Raw genomic sequence first — 25,748 nt, 5'->3', positions numbered from 1 at the left:
AGAGTTATTTTTATTTAAAAACTAATAAAAACATAATAAAAAACTAACTAAAATATACTAAAAACATACTAAAAACAATGCCAAAAAGCGTATAAATTATCCGCTCATCACAACACCAAACTTAAATTGTTGCTTGTCCCCAAGCAACTAAAAATCAAATAGGATAAAAAGAAGAGAGTATACAATGTATTCCAAAAACATCTATAAAGATCAATATTAATTAGATGAGCGGGGCTTTTAGCTCTTTGCTTCTGAATAGTTTTGGCATCTCACTTTATTTCTTGAAGTTTAGAATGATTGGCATCTATAGGAACTCAGAATCCAGATAGTGTTATTGATTCTCCTAGTCAAGTATGTTGATTCTTGAACACAGCTACTTTATGAGTCTTGGCCGTGGCCCTAAGCACTTTGTTTTCCAGTATTACCACCGGATACATAAATGCCACAGACACATAACTGGGTGAACCTTTTCAAATTGTGACTCAGCTTTGCTAGAGTCCCCAATTAGAGGTGTCCAGGGTTCTTAAGCACACTCTTCTTTTTGCTTTGGACCTCGACTTTAACCGCTCAGTCTCAAGTTTTCACTTGACACCTTCACGCCACAAGCACATGGTTAGGGAGAGCTTGGTTTAGCCGCTTAGGCCAGGATTTTATTCCTGTGGGCCCTCCTATCCACTGATGCTCAAAGCCTTGGATCCTTTTTATCACCTTTGCCTTTTGGTTTAAAGGAGTATTGGCTTTTTCTGCTTTCTTTTCTTTTTCTTTTTTTCTTTTTTTTTGTAAGCTTTTCACTGCTTTTTCTTGCTTCAAGAATCAATTTTATGATTTTTCAGATTATCAAATAACATTTCTCCTTTTCCCTCATTCTTTCAAGAGCCAACAATTTTAACATTCATAAACAATCAAATTCAAAAATATGCACTGTTCAAGCATTCATTCAGAAAAACAATAGTATTGCCACCACATCAAAATAATTAAATTGTTTTAAAATTCAAAATTCATGTACTTCTTTTTCTTTTTCAATTAAAAATATTTTTCATTTAAGAAAGATGATGGATTCATTTTCATAGCTTTAAGGCATAGACACTTAGACACTAATGATCATGTAATAAAGACACAAACATAAATAACATAAGCATAAAAATTCGAAAAACAGGAAAATAAAGAACAAGAAAATTAAAGAACGAGTCCACCTTAGTGATGGCGGCTTGTTCTTCCTCTTGAAGATCTTATGGAGTGCTTGAGCTCTTCAATGTCTCTTCCTTGCCTTTGTTGCTCCTCTCTCATGGTTCTTTGGTATTCTCTAATTTCATGGAGGAGGATGGAATGCTCTTGGTGCTCCACCCTTAATTGTCCCATGTTGGAACTTAATTCTCCTAAGGAGGTGTTGATTTGCTCCCAATAGTTTTGTGGAGGAAAATGCATCCCTTGAGGCATCTCAGGGATTTCATGATGAGGAGTTTCCTCATGCTCTTGGTGAGGTTCTCTCACTTGCTCCATCCTTTTCTTAGTGATGGGCTTGTCCTCATCAATAAGGATGTCTTCCTCTATGTCAATTCCAGCTAAATTGCAGAGGTGACAAATGAGATGAGGGAAGGCTAACCTTGCCATAGTGGAGGACTTGTCTGCCACCTTGTAGAGTTCTTGGGATATAACCTCATGAACTTCTACTTCCTCTCTAATCATGATGCTATGAATCATGATAGCCCGGTCTATAGTAACTTCAGATCGGTTGCTAGTAGGAATGATTGAGCGTTGGATGAACTCCAACCATCCCCTAGCCACGGGCTTGAGGTCATGCCTTCTTAGTTGAACCGGCTTCCCTCTTGAATCTCTCTTCCATTGAGCGCCTTCTTCACATATGTCCATGAGGACTTGGTCCAATCTTTGATCAAAGTTGACCCTTCTAGTGTATGGGTGTGCATCTCCTTGCATCATGGGCAAGTTGAATGCCAACCTTACATTTTCCAGACTAAAGTCTAAGTATTTCCCTCGGACCATTGTAAGCCAATTCTTGGGGTCCGGGTTCACACTTTGATCATGGTTTTTGGTGATCCATGCATTGGCATAGAACTCTTGAACCATTAAGATTCTGACTTGTTGAATGGGGTTGGTAAGAACTTCCCAACCTCTTCTTCGGATCTCATGTCGGATCTCCGGATATTCGCCCTTTTTGAGCTTAAAAGGGACCTCGAGGATCACCTTCTTCTTGGCCACAACTTCATAGAAGTGGTCTTGATGCACCCTTGAGAGGAATTTCTCCATCTCCCATGACTCGGAGGTGGAAGCTAGAAGAGAGTAGAAGAAGAAGAAATAGAGGAGATGGATGGGGCTTTGTGTTTCGGCCAAGGGGGATGGGTAGTGTGTATGTTGTGTGAAAATGAAGAAGTGATGATGGGTTTATATAGGAGTGGAGAGGGGGGTATGGTTCGGCCATTATGGGTGGGTTTGGGTGAGAAAGTGGTTTGAATTTGAATGGTGAGGTAGGTGGGGTTTTATGAAGGATGGATGTGAGTGGTGAAGAGAATGGTGGGATTTGATAGGTGAGGGATTTTTGGGGAAGAGGTATTGAGGTGGTTGGTGAATGGGTGAAGAAGAGAAAGAGAGGTGGGGTAGGTGGGGATCCTGTGGGGTCCACAGATCCTGAGGTGTCAAGGATTTCTCATCCCTGCACCATGTGGCATGCAAAAATGCCATTTACTGCCAATCCTGGCGTTAAACGCCAGGCTGCTGCCCATTTCTGGCGTTTAACGCCAGCTTCTTTACCCATTCCTGGCGTTAAACGCCAGTCTGGTGCCCATTTCTGGCGTTAAACGCCCAGAATGGTGCCAGACTGGGCGTTTAACGCCCATTCTGCTACCCTTACTAGCGTTTAAACGCCAGTAAGTTTCTCCTCCAGGGTGTTCTATTTTTCATTCTATTTTTCCTTTTGTTTTTGCATTTCAATTATTTTTGTGACTTCACATGATCATCAACCTACAGAAAACATAAAAAAACAAAAGAAAATAGAAATTTAACATAGATAAGTAAAAATTGGGTTGCCTCCTAACAAGCGCTTCTTTAATGTTAATAGCTTGACAGTGGCTCTCATGGAGCCTCACAGATGTTCAGAGCAATGTTGGAACCTCCCAACACCAAACTTAGAGTTTGAATGTGGGGGTTCAACACCAAACTTAAAGTTTGGTTGTGGCCTCCCAACACCAAACTTAGAGTTTGACTGTGGGGGCTCTGTTTGACTCTGTATTGAGAGAAGCTCTTCATGCTTCCTCTCCATGGTGACAGAGGGATATCCTTGAGCTTTGAACACAAGGGAGTATTCATTCACTTGAATGATCAATTCTCCTCTGTCAACATCAATCAAAGCTTTTGCTATGGCTAGGAAGGGTCTGTCAAGGATGATGGATTCATCCATACACTTCTCAGTCTCTAGGATTATGAAGTCAGCAAGGATGTAGTGGCCTTCAACCTTTACCAAGACATCCTCTACAAGTCCATAAGCCTGTTTCTTTGAATTGTCTGCCATCTCCAGTGAGATTCTCGCCGCTTGTACCTCAATGATCCCTAGCTTCTCCATTACAGAGAGAGGCATGAGGTTTATACTTGACCCTAGGTCACATAGAGCCTTCTCAAAGGTCATGGTGCCTATGGTACAAGGGATTGAGAATTTTCCAGGGTCTTGTCTCTTCAGAGGTAATTTCTGCCTAGTCAAGTCATCCAGTTCTTTGGTGAGCAATAGAGGTTCATCCTCCCAAGTCCCATTACCAAATTACTTGGCATTTAGCTTCATGATTGCTCCAAGGTACTTGGCAACTTGCTCTTCAGTAACATCTTCATCCTCTTCAGAGGAAGAATACTCATCAGAGCTCATGAATGGCAGAAGTAAATTCAATGGAATCTCTATAGTCTCAGTGTGAGCCTTAGATTCCCATGGTTCCTCATCAGGGAACTCCATGGAGGCCAGTGGACGTCCATTGAGGTTTTCCTTAGTGAAGATCACTGCCTCTTCCTCCTCTCCAGGTTCGGCCATGTGAGATGTGTTTGTGGCCTTGCACTCTCTCTTTGGATTCTCTTTTGTATTTCTTGGGAGAGTACTGGGAGGGAGTTCAGAAATTTTCTTACTGAGCTGGCCCACTTGTGCCTCCAAATTTCTAATGGAGGACCTTGTTTCAGTCATGAAACTTTGAGTGGTTTTGATTAGATCAGAGACAATGGTTGCTAAGTCAGAGTGGCTTTGCTTAGAATTCTCTGTCTGTTGCTGAGAAGGTGATGGAAAAGGCTTGCTATTGCTAAACCTATTTCTTCCACCATTATTGTTGTCGAAACCTTGTTGAGGTCTCTGTTGATCCTTCCATGAGAGATTTGGATGATTTCTCCATGAAGGATTATAGGTGTTTCCATAGGGTTCTCCCATGTAATTCACCTCTTCCATTGCTGGGTTCTCAGGATCATAAGCTTCTTCTTTAGAGGAAGCTTCCTTAGTACTGCCTGTTGCTGCTTGCATTCCAGACAGACTCTGAGAAATCATATTGACTTGTTGGGTCAATATTTTATTCTGAGCCAATATGGCATTCAGAGTATCAATCTCAAGAACTCCTTTCTTCTGAGCTATCCCATTATTCACAGGATTTCTTTCAGAAGTGTACATGAATTGGTTATTTGCAACCATTTCAATGAGTTCCTGAGTTTCTGCAGGCATCTTCTTCAGATGAAGAGATCCTCCAGCAGAGCTATCCAATAACATCTTGGATAGTTCAGACAGACCATCATAGACAATACCTATGATGCTCCATTCAGAAAGCATGTCAGAAGGACATCTTCTGATCAATTACTTGTATCTTTCCCAAGCTTCATAGAGGGATTCTCCTTCCTTTTGTCTGAAGGTTTGGACTTCCACTCTAAGCTTGCTCAATTTTTGAGGTGGAAAGAATTTTGCCAAGAAGGCAATGACTAGCTTTTCCCAATAGTTCAGGCTTTCTTTAGGTTGTGAATCCAACCATGTCCTAGCTCTGTCTCTTACAGCAAAAGGAAAAAGCATAAGTCTGTAGACTTCAAGGTCAACCCCATTGGTCTTGACAGTGTCACAGATTTACAAGAATTCAGCTAAGAACTGATGAGGATCTTCCAATGGAAGTCCATGAAACTTGCAATTCTGTTGTAGGGGTTGAGATTCTTCTCCCATAGAAGTCGGGAGTAGGTGCAGTAAAGTCACCAAGCACCTTCCTTGCATTGTTGGCATTGTTGTTTTCGGCTGCCATGGTTTCTTCTTCCTCGAAAAGTTCTGTTAGGCCCTCTAAAGAGAATTGTGCTTTAGCTTCTCTTAGCTTTCTCTTCAAGGTCCTTTCAGGTTCAGGATCAGCTTGAACAAGTATGCCTTTATCTTTGCTTCTGCTCATATGAAAGAGAGGAGAACAGGAAAGTAGGGAATTCTCTATGTCACAGTATAGAGATTCCTTGAGGTGTCAGAGGAAAAGAAGAATAGAAGGAGGAGGTAGATGGAAGAGAATTCGAACATATCAAGAAGGAGGGAGTTCGAATTATACCTTGAGGAGGAGTATTAGTCCTTTAAATAGAAGGATGTGAGAAGAGGGGAAGAATTTTTGAAAATAAATTAAAAAAATTTTGAAATAATAAAAAGAAATTTGAAAATTTGATTGATATTTTCGAAAATTAAGATTGTGAAAGAAATTAAGTGATTTTTGAAAAAGATTTTGAAATTAGAAATAAAAAAGATATGATTGGGAGTTAATTTTGAAAAAGATGTGATTGAGAAGATATGATTCAAGATCAAATTGAAAAGAGAAAGTTTTAAAATTAAAGTTGATTACTTGACTAACAAGAATTTAGAAGATATGATTCTTAAAATTTAAAATTTGATCCTTTCTTAATAGGTGATGACAAGTCATCTTAGCCTAGTTTCACTAGCCTTTTTCTTTTGTTTTCAATTGAATTATGCACTTTCTTGAGCCATAAGCAAGCCAATTGGGTAGATTTTCATGCTTCCTTTGATTTAATCAACCATAGATGAATTAATGCAATTTCATGAGGTTTTATGCTATAATTGTCACATATTATGAAAGAATGAATATCTCATGATTTTGAGCATAGCTTTGATGTGTTTGGTTAATTAATGATAGGTGAAGAAAGCTTGGAGAAAGGTTGAAGCAAGAAGGAATGGCTAGGAGGAAGAGAGGACAAAAAGTTTGAGCAAAAGTTTGCCTCAAACTTTAGCTCAAACTTTTGGATAAATTGAAAACGAACCAGGGAGCAAAAAGCTTGACCAAAAGTTTGCCTCAAACTTTTGGGCAAACTTTTGGGCAAAAAGCTGGAGCAAAAGTTTGCCTCAAACTTTTGTGCAAACTTTTGGGCAAAAAGCTGGAGCAAAAGTTTGCCTCAAACTTTTTGGCAAACTTTTGGCATCACAAATCAACACCCTGAAGAGCAAAAGTTTGCGCCAACGTTTGCCTCAAACTTTTTGGCAAACGTTGGCGCATGAACAACACACCCTGGAGAGCAAAAGTTTGCGCCAACGTTTGCCTCTAACTTTTTGGCAACCATTGGCGCCATGAGTGTGCAAGGGGAGGCCAACGTTGGAGCAAAAGTTTGACCCCAAACTTTTGCCCCAACGTTGGTATCAACAAAAGAGGGTGGCTGATGTTAAAAGTTTGGGTAAAAGTTTGCCTCAAACTTTTACTCAAACTTTTACTCAAGCTTTCATGATTCCAAACCCGGTTCAATTCGGTTCTTCTCCAAACTCCAAGAGCAATCAACCAAGGCCTCTATCAACCCAATTCCACCAAGAGCAAAGGCCCAATTGAAGGCTTGAAGACCATTTGAAGAAAGTGTATAAATAGCATAGGATTTAAGTTTTTAAGGGAGCTTTCCTTTTAGTTTTCATAGAGAGTTTTTGGAGAGCTTTTGGTGTGGGGTGAATTTTAATTTCTAAGTCTCGGGGAAGGAGAATTGAATTCCCTTCCTCTTAGTTTTTTTGCTTTCAATTTCAATTACAATTGTCTTGGATCTTGGGTTGGAGAATTGAAGGAATTTTGTTTCAATTTCATCCTGAGACCTCTTTGTTTCTTTAATGCACAATTGAATTTAATTTTTTGTTAATTGCTTCTTCATCTACTTTCTCTGCAATTTACATTTCCTTTGCAATTTTCTTGTTGGATCTAGGAAGGCATTGAGATCTAGACTTGGTTATCTAGTCTCTTGGGTCCTGAGATCTGAATTCCAATTTTACATCCTCTGTTTAATGTTTTTTTTTTTTCAATCTCATTTACATTTCTGTTTATAGATCCGATTCAATCCAAGTGATCTTCTATTTCTCTGCTTGTTGAAATTTTACTTTTCCTTGTTTAATTTCTGCAAATCCAATTCCCAATTCCCTTTACAATTCAAGCCATTTACATTTCTTGCACTCTAAGATTCTGCAATTTACATTTCTTGCATTCTAAGTTTCTGCCATTTAATTTCTTGTTCTTTAAGATTCAGCACTTTAAATTTCAGTTCTCTTTACTTTCATGCAATTTGCCCATTCCCTTTACTTTCCATGAAATTTAAATTTTGTTAATCACGAATCTCTCAACCAAATCTTGATTCGCTTGACTAAATCAACCACTAAACTAAAATTGCTCAATCCTTCAATCCCTGTGGGATCGACCTCACTCCCGTGAGTTATTATTACTTGATGCGACCTGGTGCACTTGCCGGTTAGTTTTGGGTGTTTTGGAGAAATTCGTTTCTCCACAAAAATATCCATCAAGTTTTTGGCGCCGTTGCCGGGGATTGAATAGATTGACAATGATTAAGTGAGGTGGTAGTTTAGATCAAGCACTTTTTCTTTAATTTTGACTAACCCACTAACTGTTCGAGACTTTGTCTCTACTAACTCTAACTACACTCAAGTTACAGAGTGCTCTGTTTTAGTTTCTGGTTCTATTTGTGTTTCTGATTTTGTGATAGGAGGAAAGAGCGATGAATCCACAACTTTTGATCCTGAAACATTTTGGAGGTTGAGGAAAAAGGCAAGAGATAGAGGGGCGAAATGCTGGGATTCAGAAAATCCCCACTGAGAGTTTCTCACCAGGGGATAAAGTGATATTAAACACCCAACCAATGAAGGTGCCTCCACAATTATCTGAGTACTATACTGTGAACCAGATCCTTCCACATGAACAGCTAGAGATCATCAAAGAGAAGACTGGAAGGAAGTTCACAGTAAGAAGAGAGAAGCTGAGGCACTATGATTTTCAGCCTCCATGATCAAAGAATGAAGGATGTCAAGCTAGTGACAATAAAGAAGCGCTTTGTTGGGAGGCAACCCAATGTGAGGTAGTTTTCTTTTCATAGCTATTTTAATAAAAAGGTTAATTAGTTTTATCTATATTGCAAGAAGCTAAGTTTGGTGTTGCACACCAAAACAATATAAGGGAGAATGAAGGATTCTAAGTTTGGTGTTCCACCAAAATCTCATTTAAAACATATTCTCACCTTCTGCATAATGCTAGCTTCAAGCAGCTAGATAAACTAGTTAACTATTTTGCTATTCTTTAGTTTTCAGTTTTGTCACTTTTGAAAAAGAAAAAGAGTTTTACACATGGTTAATCTGATGCACAAGAACCATTGGCAAGGTACTAAGTTTGGTGTTCCCACACCAAAGTAAGTACAAAGGCCCACAAATAAATCATGCAGACTAACCATTGTTTCTAAGTGCTTGGGGAACAAGCAACTTTCAATATCACTGCAGAGTACCATACAAACTTTTGGAGAGATTAAGCATCATCAACCAAAGAGATGAAAGATGAATGTGAAGGCCAGCAATGATGATGATGAGAAGAAGGAAAGCAAGTGAACTCCAAAATGTTGTATTGTTAAGTAATTGTTTTACATCAAACACTGCTATGATTGAAAGTAATATCATACCCTTATCTGTCCTTCTGTCTAGTATAGTTTTTCTACAATTCAATAAGCAAGATGCTTGATCATTCACAACATTTTTCTCTTCAAAACTTGTTTGCACTCAATGTTCAAAAATTGCATCACATGAAAGTTCTTTGAAAAGAAGGATTGAGGAATTAAACAATTTTGTGGAAAGCAAAAGATTAGGAGAAGTGGTGGTTCTAGTTGTATGATTATGTATTGAGGTTGCATGCTTGTGAAAACATGCATGGGAGCTCATAGGCAGGACATGAAGTTCAAAGAAGTATTGTGGAGATTCTCAAAAAGTTATTGATCCAAGAAGCAGCAAACAAAACAAAAGAAAGAAAAGAAAATACAAAAACAAAAAGAACATGGCCCAAGGCTCTGAGCATCAATTACTAGGCAGAAAAAGAAAGAAGAAACAATGACTCAAAGAGTTGTTAGCCTAGTAAATGCTTGTGGTTGAGTTGTGCCAAAGAAAGAGGCTTGAGCAAGTAAATCCTTAGGGGTGCTTTAACACCTAATACCTTAAAACCAACTGGTTTAGGAGTATTGATTGAAAGCTTATTTAAAGAGCCGCTTTGAGACATGACACTTAGAGTCAAGGCCAAAGCAAAGAGACTATAAGCTGCTTCAAGGTGACTACATATAAAGAGATCTCCATGATACCATTTGGATTAAAATCCTAAGACCTAAGACTCCCAATATGTGAGGACTAGTGAGCACTGAAGCCCTTGCATGAGCATATGATTTAGAGTTCACCCCACTGACACTTAATCACTTCACTCACAGGACCTTGCAATTTAGTCTTCAATCCGTCTTAAATGAAAGAACCTTTGAGCAAAATTCATTTCTTGCTTGGGGACAAGCAAGCTTAAAGTTTGGTGTTGTGATGACAAGTCATCTTAGCCTAGTTTCACTAGCCTTTTTCTTTTGTTTTCAATTGAATTATGCACTTTCTTGAGCCATAAGCAAGCCAATTGGGTAGATTTTCATGCTTCCTTTGATTTAATCAACCATAGATGAATTAATGCAATTTCATGAGGTTTTATGCTATAATTGTCACATATTATGAAAGAATGAATATCTCATGATTTTGAGCATAGCTTTGATGTGTTTGGTTAATTAATGATAGGTTAAGAAAGCTTGGAGAAAGGTTGAAGCAAGAAGGAATGGCTAGGAGGAAGAGAGGACAAAAAGTTTGAGCAAAAGTTTGCCTCAAACTTTAGCTCAAACTTTTGGGTTAATTGAAAACGAACCAGGGAGCAAAAAGCTTGACCAAAAGTTTGCCTCAAACTTTTGGGCAAACTTTTGGGCAAAAAGCTGGAGCAAAAGTTTGCCTCAAACTTTTGTGCAAACTTTTGGGCAAAAAGCTGGAGCAAAAGTTTGCCTCAAACTTTTTGGCAAACTTTTGGCATCACAAATCAACACCCTGGAGAGCAAAAGTTTGCGCCAACGTTTGCCTCAAACTTTTTGGCAAACGTTGGCGCATGAACAACACCCCTGGAGAGCAAAAGTTTGCGCCAACGTTTGCCTCTAAGTTTTTGGCAAACGTTGGCGCCATGAGTGTGCAAGGGGAGGCCAACGTTTGAGCAAAAGTTTGACCCCAAACTTTTGCCCCAACATTGGTATCAGCAAAAGAGGGTGGCTGATGTGAAAAGTTTGAGTAAAAGTTTGCCTCAAACTTTTACTCAAACTTTTACTCAAGCTTTCATGATTCCAAACCCGATTCAATTCGGTTCTTCTCCAAACTCCAAGAGCAATCAACCAAGGCCTCTATCAACCAAATTCCATCAAGAGCAAAGGCCCAATTGAAGGCTTGAAGACCATTTGAAGAAAGTGTATAAATAGCATAGGATTTAAGTTTTTAAGGGAGCTTTCCTTTTAGTTTTCATAGAGAATTTTTGGAGAGCTTTTGGTGTGGAGTGAATTTTAATTTCTAAGACTCAGGGAAGGAGAATTGAATTCCCTTCCTCTTAGTTTTCTTGCTTTCAATTTCAATTACAATTGTCTTGGATCTTGGGTTGGAGAATTGAAAGAATTCAGTTTCAATTTCATCCTGAGACCCCTTTGTTTCTTTAATGCACAATTGAATTTAAATTTCTGTTAATTGCTTCTTCATCTACTTTCTCTGCAATTTACATTTCCTTTGCAATTGTTCTTGTTGGATCTAGGAAGGCATTGAGATCTAGACTTGGTTATCTAGTCTCTTGGGTCCTGAGATCTGAATTCCAATTTTACATCCTTTGTTTAATGTTTTTTTTTTCAATCTCATTTACATTTCTGTTTATAAATCCGATTCAATCCAAGTGATCTTCTATTTCTCTGCTTATTGAAATTTTACTTTTTCTTGTTTAATTTCTGCAAATCCAATTCCCAATTTCCTTTACAATTCAAGCCATTTACATTTCTTGCACTCTAAGATTCTGCAATTTACATTTCATGCGTTCTAAGTTTCTGCCATTTAATTTCTTGTTCTTTAAGATTCAGCACTTTAAATTTCAGTTCTCTTTACTTTCATGCAATTTTCCCATTCCCTTTACTTTCCATGCAATTTAAATTTTGTTAATCACGAATCTCTCAACCAAATCTTGATTCGCTTGACTAAATCAACCGCTAAACTAAAATTGCTCAATCCTTCAATCCCTGTGGGATCGACCTCACTCCCGTGAGTTATTATTACTTGATGCGACCCGGTGCACTTGCCGGTTAGTTTTGGGTGTTTCGGAGAAATTCGTTTTTCCACAAAAATATCCATCAATAGGCAAGTAACAACTTGAAAATTTTGAAGTAAATCATTAATTTTAGCAAGGATTTTTGAAAATAGTAATAATAAAAAAAATGGAAAGAAATTGATTTTGAAGAGATATGATTGAAAAGATATTATTTGAAAAAGATTTGATTTTGAAAAATTATGAAGATTTGAAAAAAAATCTAAATTAAAAACAAAATCTTCCCTCTAGTGTCATACTGGCATTAAACTTCCAGAATGGCATCCATTCTGGCGTTTAACACCCAAAATTCTACCTTTTTGGGCGTTAAACGCCCAGCCAGGTACCCTGGCTGGCGTTTAAACGCCAGTTTTCCTTCTTCACTGGGCGTTTTGAACGCCCAGCTTTTTCTGTTTGATTCCTCTGCTGAATGTTCTGAATCTTCAATTCTCTGCAAGTGCACTGGGTCGTCCAAGTAATACCTTACGTGAGTAAGGGTCGATCCACGGAAACTGTCGGCTTGAAGAAAGCGATGGTCACCTTGTAAATCTCAGTCAGGCGAATTCAGATGGTGATGGAGAATTGATAATTAAAAGATAAATAAAACATAAAATAAAGATAGAGATACTTATGTAATTCTTTGGTTGGAATTTCAGATAAGCGTATGAAGATGCTTTGTTCCCCCTGAACCTCTGCTTTCCTATTGCCTTCTTCCAATCATTCATACTCCTTTCCATGGCAAGCTTTATGTTGGGCATCACCGTTGTCAATGGCTACTTCCCGTCCTCTCAGTGAAACCGTTCCAAATGCGCTGCCACCGCACGGCTAATCATCTGTCGGTTCTCGATCATGCTGGAATAAGATCCATTGATCCTTTTGTGTCTGTCACACGCCCAACAATCGCGAGTTTGAAGCTCGTCACAGTCATCCCTTCCCAGATCCTACTCAGAATACCACAGACAAGGTTTAGACGTTCCGGATCTCAGGAATGGCCGCCGATAATTCTAGCCTATACCACGAAGGTTCCAATCTTAGATTAGAAACCCAAGAGATACACATTCAAGCTTGTTTGCATGTAGAACGGAAGTGGTTGTCAGTCACACGTTCATAGGTGAGAATGGTGATGAGTGTCACATAATCATCACATTCATCATGTTCTTCGGTGCGAATGAATATCTTGGAGAAGAAATAGACTTGAGTTGAATAGAAAAACAATAGTACTTTGTATTAATTCATGAAGGACAACAGAGCTCCATGATGACAAGTCATCTTAGCCTATTTTCACTATTCTTTTTCTTTTGTTTTCAATTGATTTTATGCACTTTCTTAAGCCATAAGCAAGCCAATTGGGTAGATTTCCATGTTTCCTTTGATTCAATCAACCATGGATGAATTAATGCACTTTCATGAGATTTTGTGCTATAATTGTCATATATTATGAAAGAAACACAATCTCATGATTTGGGGCATAGCTTTGATTGTTTTGATTGATTGATGATAGGTGAAAAGAGTTTTGAAGAAGGTTTAAGGAAGAAGGAATGGCTAGGAGCAAGAGAGAACAAAAAGTTTGAGCCAAAGTTTGCCTCAAACTTTAGCTCAAACTTTTGTAAGAGTTGAAAACATCCCAGAGGAAAAAAGTTTGAGCCAAAGTTTGCCTCAAACTTTAGCTCAAACTTTTGGAAGAATTGAAAACACCGTGGAGGAAAAAGCTTGAGCCAACGTTTGCCTCAAACTTTTTGGCAAACGTTGGCATCACAAAAACAACACCCTGGAGGAGAAAAGCTTGCGCCAACGTTTGCCTCAAGCTTTTTGGCAAACGTTGGCGCCACACATGTACACAAGGGGATCCACGTTTGAGCAAAAGTTTGACCTCAAACTTTAGCTTAAACTTGGATACCAGGAAAAGGAGGGCAGCTGGTATAAAAAGTTTGAGTAAAAGTTTGCCTCAAACTTTTACTCAAGCTTTTATGATTTACAACCCGGTTCACAATGGATCTTTCTCCAACCCCAAGAGCAATCAACCAAGGCCTTTATCAACCCAATTCCATCAAGAGCAAAGGCCCAATTCAAGGCTTGAAGACCATTTGAAGAAAGTGTATAAATAGCTTAGTATTTAAGTTTTAGGGGAGCTTTTCCTTTTACTTTTGCTGAGTAGTTTTTTGGAGAGCTTTTGGTTTTGAGTTGTTTGGAGTTTCTGAGTTTCGGAGTAGGAGAATTGAATTCTCTTCCTCTTAGCTTTCTTGTTTTCAATTTCAATTACATTTGTCTTGGATCTTGGGTTGGAGAATTGAAGGAATTCTATTTCAATCTCATCCTGAGATCTCTCTGTTTTCTTTACTGCATAATTGAATTTAAATTTCTGTTCATTGTCTCTTCTCCTACTCATTCTGCTATTTACTTTTCTCTATTTCTTGCAATTGAATTCTACATTTGGATCTAGGAAGGCATTGGGATCTAGACTCGGTTATCTAGTCTCTTGGGTCCTGAGATCTGGAGTTTGCATTTTAAATTCTCTGTTTAAAGCTTTTCAAGTTCATTTACATTTCCGTTTTAGATCCGGTTCAATTCAAGTCACCTTCTAATTATCTGATTAATGCAATTTACTTTTCCTTGGTTAAATTCTGCAAATCCACTTCCCAATTCCCTTTACAATTCAAGCCATTTACATTTCTTGCACTTTAAGATTCTGCAATTTACATTTCTTGCGTTCTAAGTTTCAGCCATTTAATTTCTTGCTCTTTAAGATTCAGCACATTTACCTTCTATGCCCTTCAATTTACTGCAATTGTCCCTCTTCCTTTTAGTTTCATGCAATTTAGCTTCTGTCGAATACAAACCACTCAAATCAACTCTTGATTCGCTTGACTAAATCAACCACTAAACTAAAATTGCTCAATCCTTCAATCCCTGTGGGATCGACCTCACTCCCGTGAGTTTTATTACTTGATGCGACCCGGTGCACTTGCCGGTGAGTTTTGTGTGTTAGGAATTCGTTTTCCGAAAATACACATCAAGTTTTTGGCGCCGTTGCCGGGGATTGAAATAGATTGACAATGATTAAGTGAAGTGGAGATCTAGATTAAGCACTTTTTCTTTATTTTTGTTCATTTTCTTTATTTCTAACTTGCACACTAACTGTTTGAGACTTTGTCTCTACTAACTCCCATTGCACTCAAGCTACAGAGTGCTCTGTGTATCTTTGCTGTTTTGGTTGTATGACATGAACCAGGAGACAGTTCTCCACCTCTGGAATTTCTGAAGAAGGGCACCAAGAAATGGAGGAGACCGGAAGGAAGTCCATAGTGAGAGGAGAAAATCAAAGGCAACAGGATTTTCAACCTCCATGATCAAAGAATGAGAGATGTCAAGCTAGTGACAATAAAAGAGCGCTTGTTGGGAGGCAACCCAACTGGAGGTAACTATCTTTTCATATCTATTTCAATAAAGAGGTTAATTAGTTTTATCTATGTTGCAAGGAGCTAAGTTTGGTGTTACACACCAAAACAATCTGAGGGAGAATGAAGGACTCTAAGTTTGGTGTTCCACCAAAATTTCATCATAAAATATATTCTCACCTACTGCATAATGCTAGCTTCAAGCATCTAGACGAACTAGTTAACTATCCTGCTGTTTCCTTGTTTTTAGTTCTATTCTTTTGAAAAAGAAAAAGAATTTCACACATGGTTAATCTGATGCATGAGAACCAATGGCAAGGTACTAAGTTTGGTGTTCCCACACCAAAGTAAGTTCAAAGGCCCACAAATAAATCATGCATGCTAACCATTTTTTTCTAAGTGCTTGGGGAACAAGCAACTTTCAATATCACTACAGATCACCATACAAACTTTTGGAAAGATTAAGCATCATCAATCAAAGAGATGAAAGAAGAATGTGAAGACCAGCAATGATGATGATGAGGAGGAGGACAGCAAGTAAATTCCAAAAGGTTGTATTGCTCATTGATCATTTTATATCAGATACTGCTATGATTGAAAGTGATATAATACCCCTGCCTGTCTGCATAGTATAATTTTTCTGCAATTCAATAATTAAGATTGGTTGATTATTCACAACACTACACTTTTCAAACTTGCGTGCACTCAAGATTTCAAAAAAAAAAAAAGAGGCACCACATGATAGTTCTTTAAAAAGAAGGATTGAGGAATTAAACAATTTTGTGGCAAGCAAAAGATTAGGAGAAGTGGTGGTTCTGGTTGTGTGATTATGCATTAAGGTTGCATGCTTATGAAAACTTGCATGGGAGCTCATAGGCAGAACATAGAATTCAAAGAAGTATTATGGAGATTTTCGAACATTTATTGATCCAAGAAGCAGCAAACAAAAGAAAATAAAGAAGATATAAAAATAAAAAGAACATGGCCCAAGGCTCTGGGAATCAATTACTAGGCAGAAAAGAAGAAAGAAACAAGAACTCAAAGAGTTGTTATCCTAGTAAATGCTTGTGGTCAAATTGTTTCAAAGAGAGAGGCTTGAGTAAGTAAATCCTTAGGGGTGCTTTAACACCTAATACCTTAAAACCAACTGGTTTAGGAGTATTGATTGAAAGCTTATCTAAATAGCCGCTTTGAGACATGACACTTAGAGTCAAGGCCAAAGCACAGCAACTATAAGTTGTTTCAAGGTGATTACCTATAGAGAGATCTCCATGATATCATTTGGATGAAAGTCCTAGGACCTAAGACCCCCAATATGTAAGGACTAGTAAGCACTGAAGCCCTTGCATGAGCATATAATTTAGAGTTCACCCCACTGTCACTTAATCACTTCACTCACAGGATAGTACATGTAATTTTTCAAATCCATTCTGATTGGAAGAACCTTTGAGCATAATTCTTTTCTTGCTTGGGGACAAGCAAGCTTTAAGTTTGGTGTTGTGATGACAAGTCATCTTAGCCTATTTTCACTATTCTTTTTCTTTTGTTTTCAATTGATTTTATGCACTTTCTTAAGCCATAAGCAAGCCAATTGGGTAGATTTCCATGTTTCCTTTGATTCAATCAACCATGGATGAATTAATGCACTTTCATGAGATTTTGTGCTATAATTGTCATATATTATGAAAGAAACACAATCTCATGATTTGGGGCATAGCTTTGATTGTTTTGATTGATTGATGATAGGTGAAAAGAGTTTTGAAGAAGGTTGAAGGAAGAAGGAATGGCTAGGAGCAAGAGAGAACAAAAAGTTTGAGCCAAAGTTTGCCTCAAACTTTAGCTCAAACTTTTGGAAGAGTTGAAAACATCCCAGAGGAAAAAAGTTTGAGCCAAAGTTTGCCTCAAACTTTAGCTCAAACTTTTGGAAGAATTGAAAACACCGTGGAGGAAAAAGCTTGAGCCAACGTTTGCCTCAAACTTTTTGGCAAACGTTGGCATCACAAAAACAACACTCTGGAGGAGAAAAGCTTGCGCCAACGTTTGCCTCAAGCTTTTTGGCAAACGTTGGCGCCACACATGTACACAAGGGGATCCACGTTTGAGCAAAAGTTTGACCTCAAACTTTAGCTCAAACATGGATATCAGCAAAAGGAGGGCAGCTGGTATAAAAAGTTTGAGTAAAAGTTTGCCTCAAACTTTTACTCAAGCTTTTATGATTTACAACTCGGTTCACAATGGATCTTTCTCCAACTCCAAGAGCAGTCAACCAAGGCCTTTATCAACCCAATTCCATCAAGAGCAAAGGCCCAATTCAAGGCTTGAAGACCATTTGAAGAAAGTGTATAAATAGCTTATGATTTAAGTTTTAGGGGGGCTTTTCCTTTTACTTTTGCTGAGTAGTTTTTTGGAGAGCTTTTGGTTTTGAGTTGTTTGGAGTTTCTGAGTTTCGGAATAGGAGAATTGAATTCTCTTCTTATTTTTCTTGTTTTCAATTTCAATTACATTTGTCTTGGATCTTGGGTTGGAGAATTGAAGGAATTCTGTTTCATTCTCATCCTGAGATCTCTCTATTTTCTTTACTACATAATTGAATTTAAATTTCTGTTCATTGTCTCTTCTTCTACTCATTCTGCTATTTACTTTTCTCTATTTCTTACAATTGAATTCTACATTTGGATCTAGGCAGGAATTGAGATCTAGACTCGGTTATCTAGTCTCTTGGGTCCTGAGATCTGGAGTTTGCATTTTAAATTCTCTATTTAAAGCTTTTCAAGTTCATTTACATTTCCGTTTTAGATCCGGTTCAATTCAAGTCACCTTCTACTTGTCTGATTAATGCAATTTACTTTTCCTTGGTTAAATTCTGCAAATCCACTTCCCAATTCCCTTTACAATTCAAGCCATTTACATTTCTTGCACTTTAAGATTCTGCAATTTACATTTCTTGCGTTCTAAGTTTCTGCCATTTAATTTCTTGCTCTTTAAGATTCAGCACATTTACCTTCTATGCCCTTCAATTTACTGCAATTGTCCCTCTTCCTTTTAATTTCATGCAATTTAGCTTCTGTCGAATACAAACCACTCAAATCAACTCTTGATTCACTTGACTAAATCAACCACTAAACCAAAATTGCTCAATCCTTCAATCCCTGTGGGATCGACCTCACTCCCGTGAGTTTTATTACTTGATGCGACCCGGTGCACTTGCCGGTGAGTTTTGTGTGTTAGGAATTCGTTTTCCGAAAATACACATCAAGTTTTTGGCGCCGTTGCCGGGGATTGAAATAGATTGACAATGATTAAGTGAAGTGGAGATCTAGATTAAGCACTTTTTCTTTATTTTTGTTCATTTTCTTTATTTCTAACTTGCACACTAACTGTTTGAGACTTTGTCTCTACTAACTCCCATTGCACTCAAGCTACAGAGTGCTCTGTGTATCTTTGCTGTTTTGGTTGTATGACATGAACCAGGAGACAGTTCTCCACCTCTGGAATTTCTGAAGAAGGGCACCAAGAAATGGAGGAGACCGGAAGGAAGTCCATAATGAGAGGAGAAAATCAAAGGCAACAGGATTTTCAACCTCCATGATCAAAGAATGAGAGATGTCAAGCTAGTGACAATAAAAGAGCGCTTGTTGGGAGGCAACCCAACTGGAGGTAACTATCTTTTCATATCTATTTCAATAAAGAGGTTAATTAGTTTTATCTATGTTGCAAGGAGCTAAGTTTGGTGTTACACACCAAAACAATCTGAGGGAGAATGAAGGACTCTAAGTTTGGTGTTCCACCAAAATTTCATCATAAAATATATTCTCACCTACTGCATAATGCTAGCTTCAAGCATCTAGACGAACTAGTTAACTATCCTGCTGTTTCCTCGTTTTTAGTTCTATTCTTTTGAAAAAGAAAAAGAATTTCACACATGGTTAATCTGATGCATGAGAACCATTGGTAAGGTACTAAGTTTGGTGTTCCCACACCAAAGTAAGTTCAAAGGCCGACAAATAAATCATGCATGCTAACCATTTTTTTCTAAGTGCTTGGGGAACAAGCAACTTTCAATATCACTACAGAGCACCATACAAACTTTTGGAAAGATTAAGCATCATCAATCAAAGAGATGAAAGAAGAATGTGAAGACCAGCAATGATGATGATGAGGAGGAGGACAGCAAGTAAATTCCAAAAGGTTGTATTGCTCATTGATCATTTTATATCAGATACTGCTATGATTGAAAGTGATATAATACCCCTGCCTGTCTGCATAGTATAATTTTTCTGCAATTAAATAATTAAGATTGGTTGATTATTCACAACACTACACTTTTCAAACTTGCGTGCACTCAAGATTTCAAAAAAAAAAAAAAGAGGCACCACATGATAGTTCTTTGAAAAGAAGGATTGAGGAATTAAACAATTTTGAGGCAAGCAAAAGATTAGGAGAAGTGGTGGTTCTGGTTGTGTGATTATGCATTAAGGTTGCATGCTTATGAAAACTTGCATGGGAGCTCATAGGCAGAACATAGAATTCAAAGAAGTATTATGGAGATTTTCGAACATTTATTGATCCAAGAAGCAGCAAACAAAAGAAAATAAAGAAGATATAAAAACAAAAAGAACATGGCCCAAGGCTCTGAGCATCAATTACTAGGCAGAAAAGAAGAAAGAAACAAGAACTCAAAGAGTTGTTATCCTAGTAAATGCTTGTGGTCAAAATGTGTCAAAGAGAGAGGCTTGAGTAAGTAAATCCTTAGGGGTGCTTTAACACCTAATACCTTAAAACCAACTGGTTTAGGAGTATTGATTGAAAGCTTATCTAAAGAGCCGCTTTGAGACATGACACTTAGAGTCAAGGCCAAAGCACAACAACTATAAGCTGTTTCAAGGTGATTACCTATAGAGAAATCTCCATGATATCATTTGGATGAAAGTCCTAGGACCTAAGACCCCCAATATGTAAGGACTAGTAAGCACTGAAGCCCTTGCATGAGCATATAATTTAGAGTTCACCCCACTGTCACTTAATCACTTCACTCACAGGATAGTACATGTAATTTTTCAAATCCATTCTGATTGGAAGAACCTTTGAGCATAATTCTTTTCTTGCTTGGGGACAAGCAAGCTTTAAGTTTGGTGTTGTGATGACAAGTCATCTTAGCCTATTTTCACTATTCTTTTTCTTTTGTTTTCAATTGATTTTATGCACTTTCTTAAGCCATAAGCAAGCCAATTGGGTAGATTTCCATGTTTCCTTTGATTCAATCAACCATGGATGAATTAATGCACTTTCATGAGATTTTGTGCTATAATTATCATATATTATGAAAGAAACACAATCTCATGATTTGGGGCATAGCTTTGATTGTTTTGATTGATTAATGATAGGTGAAAAGAGTTTTGAAGAAGGTTGAAGGAAGAAGGAATGGCTAGGAGCAAGAGAGAACAAAAAGTTTGAGCCAAAGTTTGCCTCAAACTTTAGCTCAAACTTTTGGAAGAGTTGAAAACATCCCAGAGGAAAAAAGTTTGAGCCAAAGTTTGCCTCAAACTTTAGCTCAAAGTTTTGGAAGAATTGAAAACACCCTGGAGGAAAAAGCTTGAGCCAACGTTTGCCTCAAACTTTTTGGCAAACGTTGGCATCACAAAAACAACACCCTGGAGGAGAAAAGCTTGCGCCAACGTTTGCCTCAAGCTTTTTGGCAAACGTTGGCGCCACACATGTACACAAGGGATCCACGTTTGAGCAAAAGTTTGACCTCAAACTTTAGCTCAAACGTGGATATCAGCAAAAGGAGGGCAGCTGGTATAAAAAGTTTGAGTAAAAGTTTGCCTCAAACTTTTACTCAAGCTTTTATGATTTACAACCCGGTTCACAATGGATCTTTCTCCAACTCCAAGAGCAATCAACCAAGGCCTTTATCAACCCAATTCCATCAAGAGCAAAGGCCCAATTCAAGGCTTGAAGACCATTTGAAGAAAGTGTATAAATAGCTTAGGATTTAAGTTTTAGGGGAGCTTTTCCTTTTACTTTTGCTGAGTAGTTTTTTTGAGAGCTTTTGGTTTTGAGTTGTTTGGAGTTTCTGAGTTTCGGAGTAGGAGAATTGAATTCTCTTCCTCTTAGTTTTCTTGTTTTCAATTTCAATTACATTTGTCTTGGATCTTGGGTTGGAGAATTGAAGGAATTCTATTTCAATCTCATCCTGAGATCTCTCTGTTTTCTTTACTGCATAATTGAATTTAAATTTCTGTTCATTGTCTCTTCTCCTACTCATTCTGCTATTTACTTTTCTCTATTTCTTGCAATTGAATTCTACATTTGGATCTAGGAAGGCATTGAGATCTAGACTCGGTTATCTAGTCTCTTGGGTCCTGAGATCTGGAGTTTGCATTTTAAATTCTCTGTTTAAAGCTTTTCAAGTTCATTTACATTTCCGTTTTAGATCCCGTTCAATTCAAGTCACCTTCTACTTGTCTAATTAATGCAATTTACTTTTCCTTGTTTAAATTCTGCAAATCCACTTCCCAATTCCATTTACAATTCAAGCCATTTACATTTCTTGCACTTTAAGATTCTGCAATTTTCATTTCTTGCGTTCTAAGTTTCTGCCATTTAATTTCTTGCTCTTTAAGATTCAGCACATTTACCTTCTCTGCCCTTTAAACTACTGCAATTGTCCCTCTTCCTTTTAATTTCATGCAATTTAGCTTCTGTCGAATACAAACCACTCAAATCAACTCTTGATTCACTTGACTAAATCAACCACTAAACCAAAATTGCTCAATTCTTCAATCCCTGTGGGATTGACCTCACTCCCGTGAGTTTTATTACTTGATGCGACCCGGTGCACTTGCCGGTGAGTTTTGTGTGTTAGGAATTCGTTTTCCGAAAATACACATCACTCCACACCTTAATCTATGGTGTGTAGAAACTCCACCGTTGAAAATACATAAGAACAAAAGGTCTAGGCATGGCCAAATGGCCCGCCTCCCAAACATGAAAAGGTCTATATAAGTCTGTAAATACAATAGCAAAAGGTCCTATTTATAGAGAACTAGTAGCCTAGGGTTTTCAGAAATAACTAATTAATGCAGAAATCTTCTTCCGGGCCCACTTGGTGTGTGCTTGGGCTGAGCATTGAAGCTTCCATGTGTAGAGACATTTTTTGGAGTTAAACGCCAGCTTTTGTGCCAGTTTAGGCGTTTAACTCCAGCTTTTGTGCCAGTTTTGGAGTTGAACGCCAAAATTCTTGAGCTGAATTGGAACGCCTGTTTGGGCCATCAAATCTTGGGCAACGTATGGACTATTATATATTGCTGGAAAGCTCAGGATGTCCACTTTCCAACGCAATTGAGCGCGCGCCAATCGGGCTTCTGTTGCTCCAGAAAATCCACTTCGAGTGCAGGGAAGTCAGAATCCAACAACATCTGCAATCCTTTTTTAGCCTCTAAATCAGATTTTTGCTTAGGTCCCTCAATTTTAGCCAGAAAATACCTAAAATCACAGAAACTCATAGTAAAGTCCAGAAGAGTGATTTTTATTTAAAAACTAATAAAAATATAATAAAAACTAACTAAAATATACTAAAAACATATTAAAAACAACGCCAAAAAGCATATAAATTATCCGCTCATCACTTTCCAACCATATATAACACTTTATCATGGACACTTGAATTGAGGAAGATATTGACCCCGAAAACACAAGGAGAAAATGACGTCACTGCAGAATTACCAGCCTGACCTCTTCATCTTCAAAGGAATGTAACTTGAGTTGTAGAGGTTCAAATGATGAGATCTTGATTGCGTTGGAAAGCTGACATCAAGAGCTTTCCAACAATATATAACACTCTATGGTGGACGTTAAAACTGGAGGTGAAAAAGGCCGTTATTTCAACATTGCAAAATCTGGGCGTGCCACTTGACATCGAAGGCGTGGTACGCCAGCTCTATTTTCATAAAGGGCGTGCCACTTGGAGTTCTGGGCGTGGCATGCCAGTTCTAATGGCTAGAGAGCATCATCAAAGGCATGGCATGCCAAAGAGTGGGCGTGGCACGCCAGTTTCATAATATATGGGCGTGACACGCCAAAGAGTGGGCGTGGCACGCTGGGCTACCTGACAGACTGACCTATCCACCTTCAAATGGGCATAACTTGAGCTACAAAGGTTCAAATGAGTTGATTGAAATAGCGTTGGAAAGCTAACATCTAGGGCTTTCCAACAATATATAATACTTTATAGTGGACATTCATTTTGAGGTCTAACCAACTCCATACTTTCAATGTTGCAAAGTGGGTCATATTCCAAAGGGCAAAATCAAGTAGGAGTGGCACTTGAAACCACACCCCAACTCCTGCAGCCCCCAACCTTCAATCAAGCCCACTCCAACTCTCATTCAAGCCATACTTATCAACTAATCAAGGCTACAAGAAGAGTCTAGAAGAGTTTATTTTCATTTCATTGTAATTTACTTTTAATTTCATTTAAAGTTTGTAATTTAGGAGAGCCTATATAAAGCCCTTAGTTTTATAGAATTACTCATGCAGGATTGGGGGAGTCTTCGGATCCTTTCTCTTCACCATCAGTTTCTTCTCTTTTCTTTCTCACTATGTAAATAATTTAGTTATGAATCACTAACTCTTTCCATTGGGAAAGAGAGCTCTGTTATTTTTTAATGGATTGATTGTTTTTATTCTTCTTCTTCTCTTCATCTCTCTTTGATTTACTTGAAAGAATTTCATTCTTCATGCTTAGCATTCAATAATCTTGGAAAAGAGATTGAATGCAATTGGGTTTTATGGGAACCTTGAAAGAGGAAACATAAAACCATACTTGAAATTCTTTCTCACACTTGAATAAATTTGGGTTTTGGTGTTTGGATATGGTGACATATAATCCTCCCTCTACTTGGATTTAGGAAAGTGTGTGGTATAATCAGGGACCATTCTTCATCTCTTCTCATGAGCAATTAGACCAAGGAATTGGCTATTGATCGAGATTTGAGAGATTGAGTCACCAAGGAATTGGGGCTCAATCAATCAGGGACCATTCTTCATCTCTTCTCATAATTCTTGTCATTTACTTATGCACATTTATGGCTTTATTTACTTTTGCACATTTGTGCCTTCCAAGTGTTTGTAGAAATACTTCACTTGGTTTTACTTTCTAGTCATTTACTTTCTTGCACTTTACTTTCTTGTACTTTCCATTCCTTGCAATTTACATTCTTGTACTTTAATTTTCAGCACTTTAATTTCTTGTCATTTACTTTCCTTGAACTTTATTGCTTTCTTTTACTTTTATGTCATTTACATTTCCTTGTTGCTTATCACCCAATTATGAATCGTCTAACTAGAATAATTAATCAACTATTTCTTGCCTAATCCGTTAATCCTCGTGGGATCGACCTCACTCTTTGTTAGTTTTATTACTTGTTACGACCCGGTGCACTTGCCGGTAGTTAAAACGGAAGAAGTAATTTTTTCCGTATCAAGTTTTTGGCGCTGTTGCCGAGGATTAATTGTGATTAACAAACACCGGTTGGTTAATTACCTAGATTAGACAGTTTCTTTCTTTCTTTTTGTTTTTGTCATTTAATTTCTTTTTAATTTTCTCTTGCTAGTAAGGTGTTTGTGTTATTTCCTCACTAAGAATCCCTCATCTGTGACAATGGGGATTCCAATTTTTTTTGGTGATTATTGTTTGAGATAGAGCATTTTGCAAGTAAGAATGGAGTCTACCTCATCTTTTGATCAATCATGTCATATGGGATATTGCCCACCACCACAAAATGATTCTAGTCATTATCTTAATGGTGGCGGGGAATATCACCAAGGAATGATAGAGTATGAGCAATCAAATGAAATGGAATACCTCCCAAAGCCACAAAATAGTTCACATTGTTATGACAATTACAGAAATTTTGGCTTTGCAAGGGATTTTAATGTTGCATACCCCATTCTTGAAGGACTATCATCCCGTAATTGTCTAGCCTATGCACCTCCACAAAATATTATAGAATTTGCAATAGAAGAACTCTCTAAGAGATATCTCTTCATTTCCCAACTCAGTGAGTTTTCAAGGCAAAATGTAAGAGAGGTAATTGAAGATATGGAAATCTCAAGGAGAAATCAAGAAGAGCAAATGAGACAATTGGCATAATATTTTGTTGATGAACAAACCAATGTCTTCCCTTGGCCAGGGAAAAAATATCATGCCATCAGTCTCAGGAGTGGAGAAGTGCTTAATGAGGGTGAAAATGAGGAATTGGTAGAGCAAGCAGAAGAGATCTTTGTACCAAGAAAGCTACCATTCCAAGAAGTTCTTGATAAAGAAGATACTCCAACCATCTCACAATACCCAAGTGTTGAAATCCAAGACGTGAAGGCAATCGACAAAAGCACCAAAAAGAGGATTGTGACCAAGGAACAAAGGACTATATGCATGAAGAACAAAAGGTCAACTGCAAACAATCCAACCCCTACCCCAACAAGCAAAGAAAATCAAGAAAACAACAAAAGAAAGCTTGTTAGGAGGCACTCAAAACAGGGGACATCAACTTGCTCTTCTCTCCCCTTGAGATCATTTCTATTATAAAACTGGAAGAAGAGGAAGAAAGTTGATAACAACATGTCAAGCTAATGACATTAAAAGAGCGCTTGTTGGGAGGCAACCCAACCATAGGTAATATTTCCTTTCTTTGTTTTGTTTATTTTCAATAATTTGGCA

The 25,748-nt window shown here is 37.9% G+C and overlaps 1 non-coding gene across 1 annotated transcript; it reads left to right on the top strand.

Moving 5' to 3' along the window:
- The first annotated feature begins 4,795 nt into the window (after positions 1–4,795).
- On the top strand, positions 4,796–4,903 carry LOC112753067 (small nucleolar RNA R71). Its single transcript, XR_003177468.1, has one exon. It is a non-coding gene; the product is annotated as a small nucleolar RNA R71 (small nucleolar RNA).
- Positions 4,904–25,748: the final 20,845 nt, after the last annotated feature.

Source organism: Arachis hypogaea, chromosome 15 (assembly GCF_003086295.3).
Source record: "Arachis hypogaea cultivar Tifrunner chromosome 15, arahy.Tifrunner.gnm2.J5K5, whole genome shotgun sequence".
Classification (NCBI taxonomy): domain Eukaryota; kingdom Viridiplantae; phylum Streptophyta; class Magnoliopsida; order Fabales; family Fabaceae; genus Arachis; species Arachis hypogaea.
Note: the sequence above shows the minus strand (reverse complement) of the source record. Positions and strands in the feature narration are given on the sequence as shown.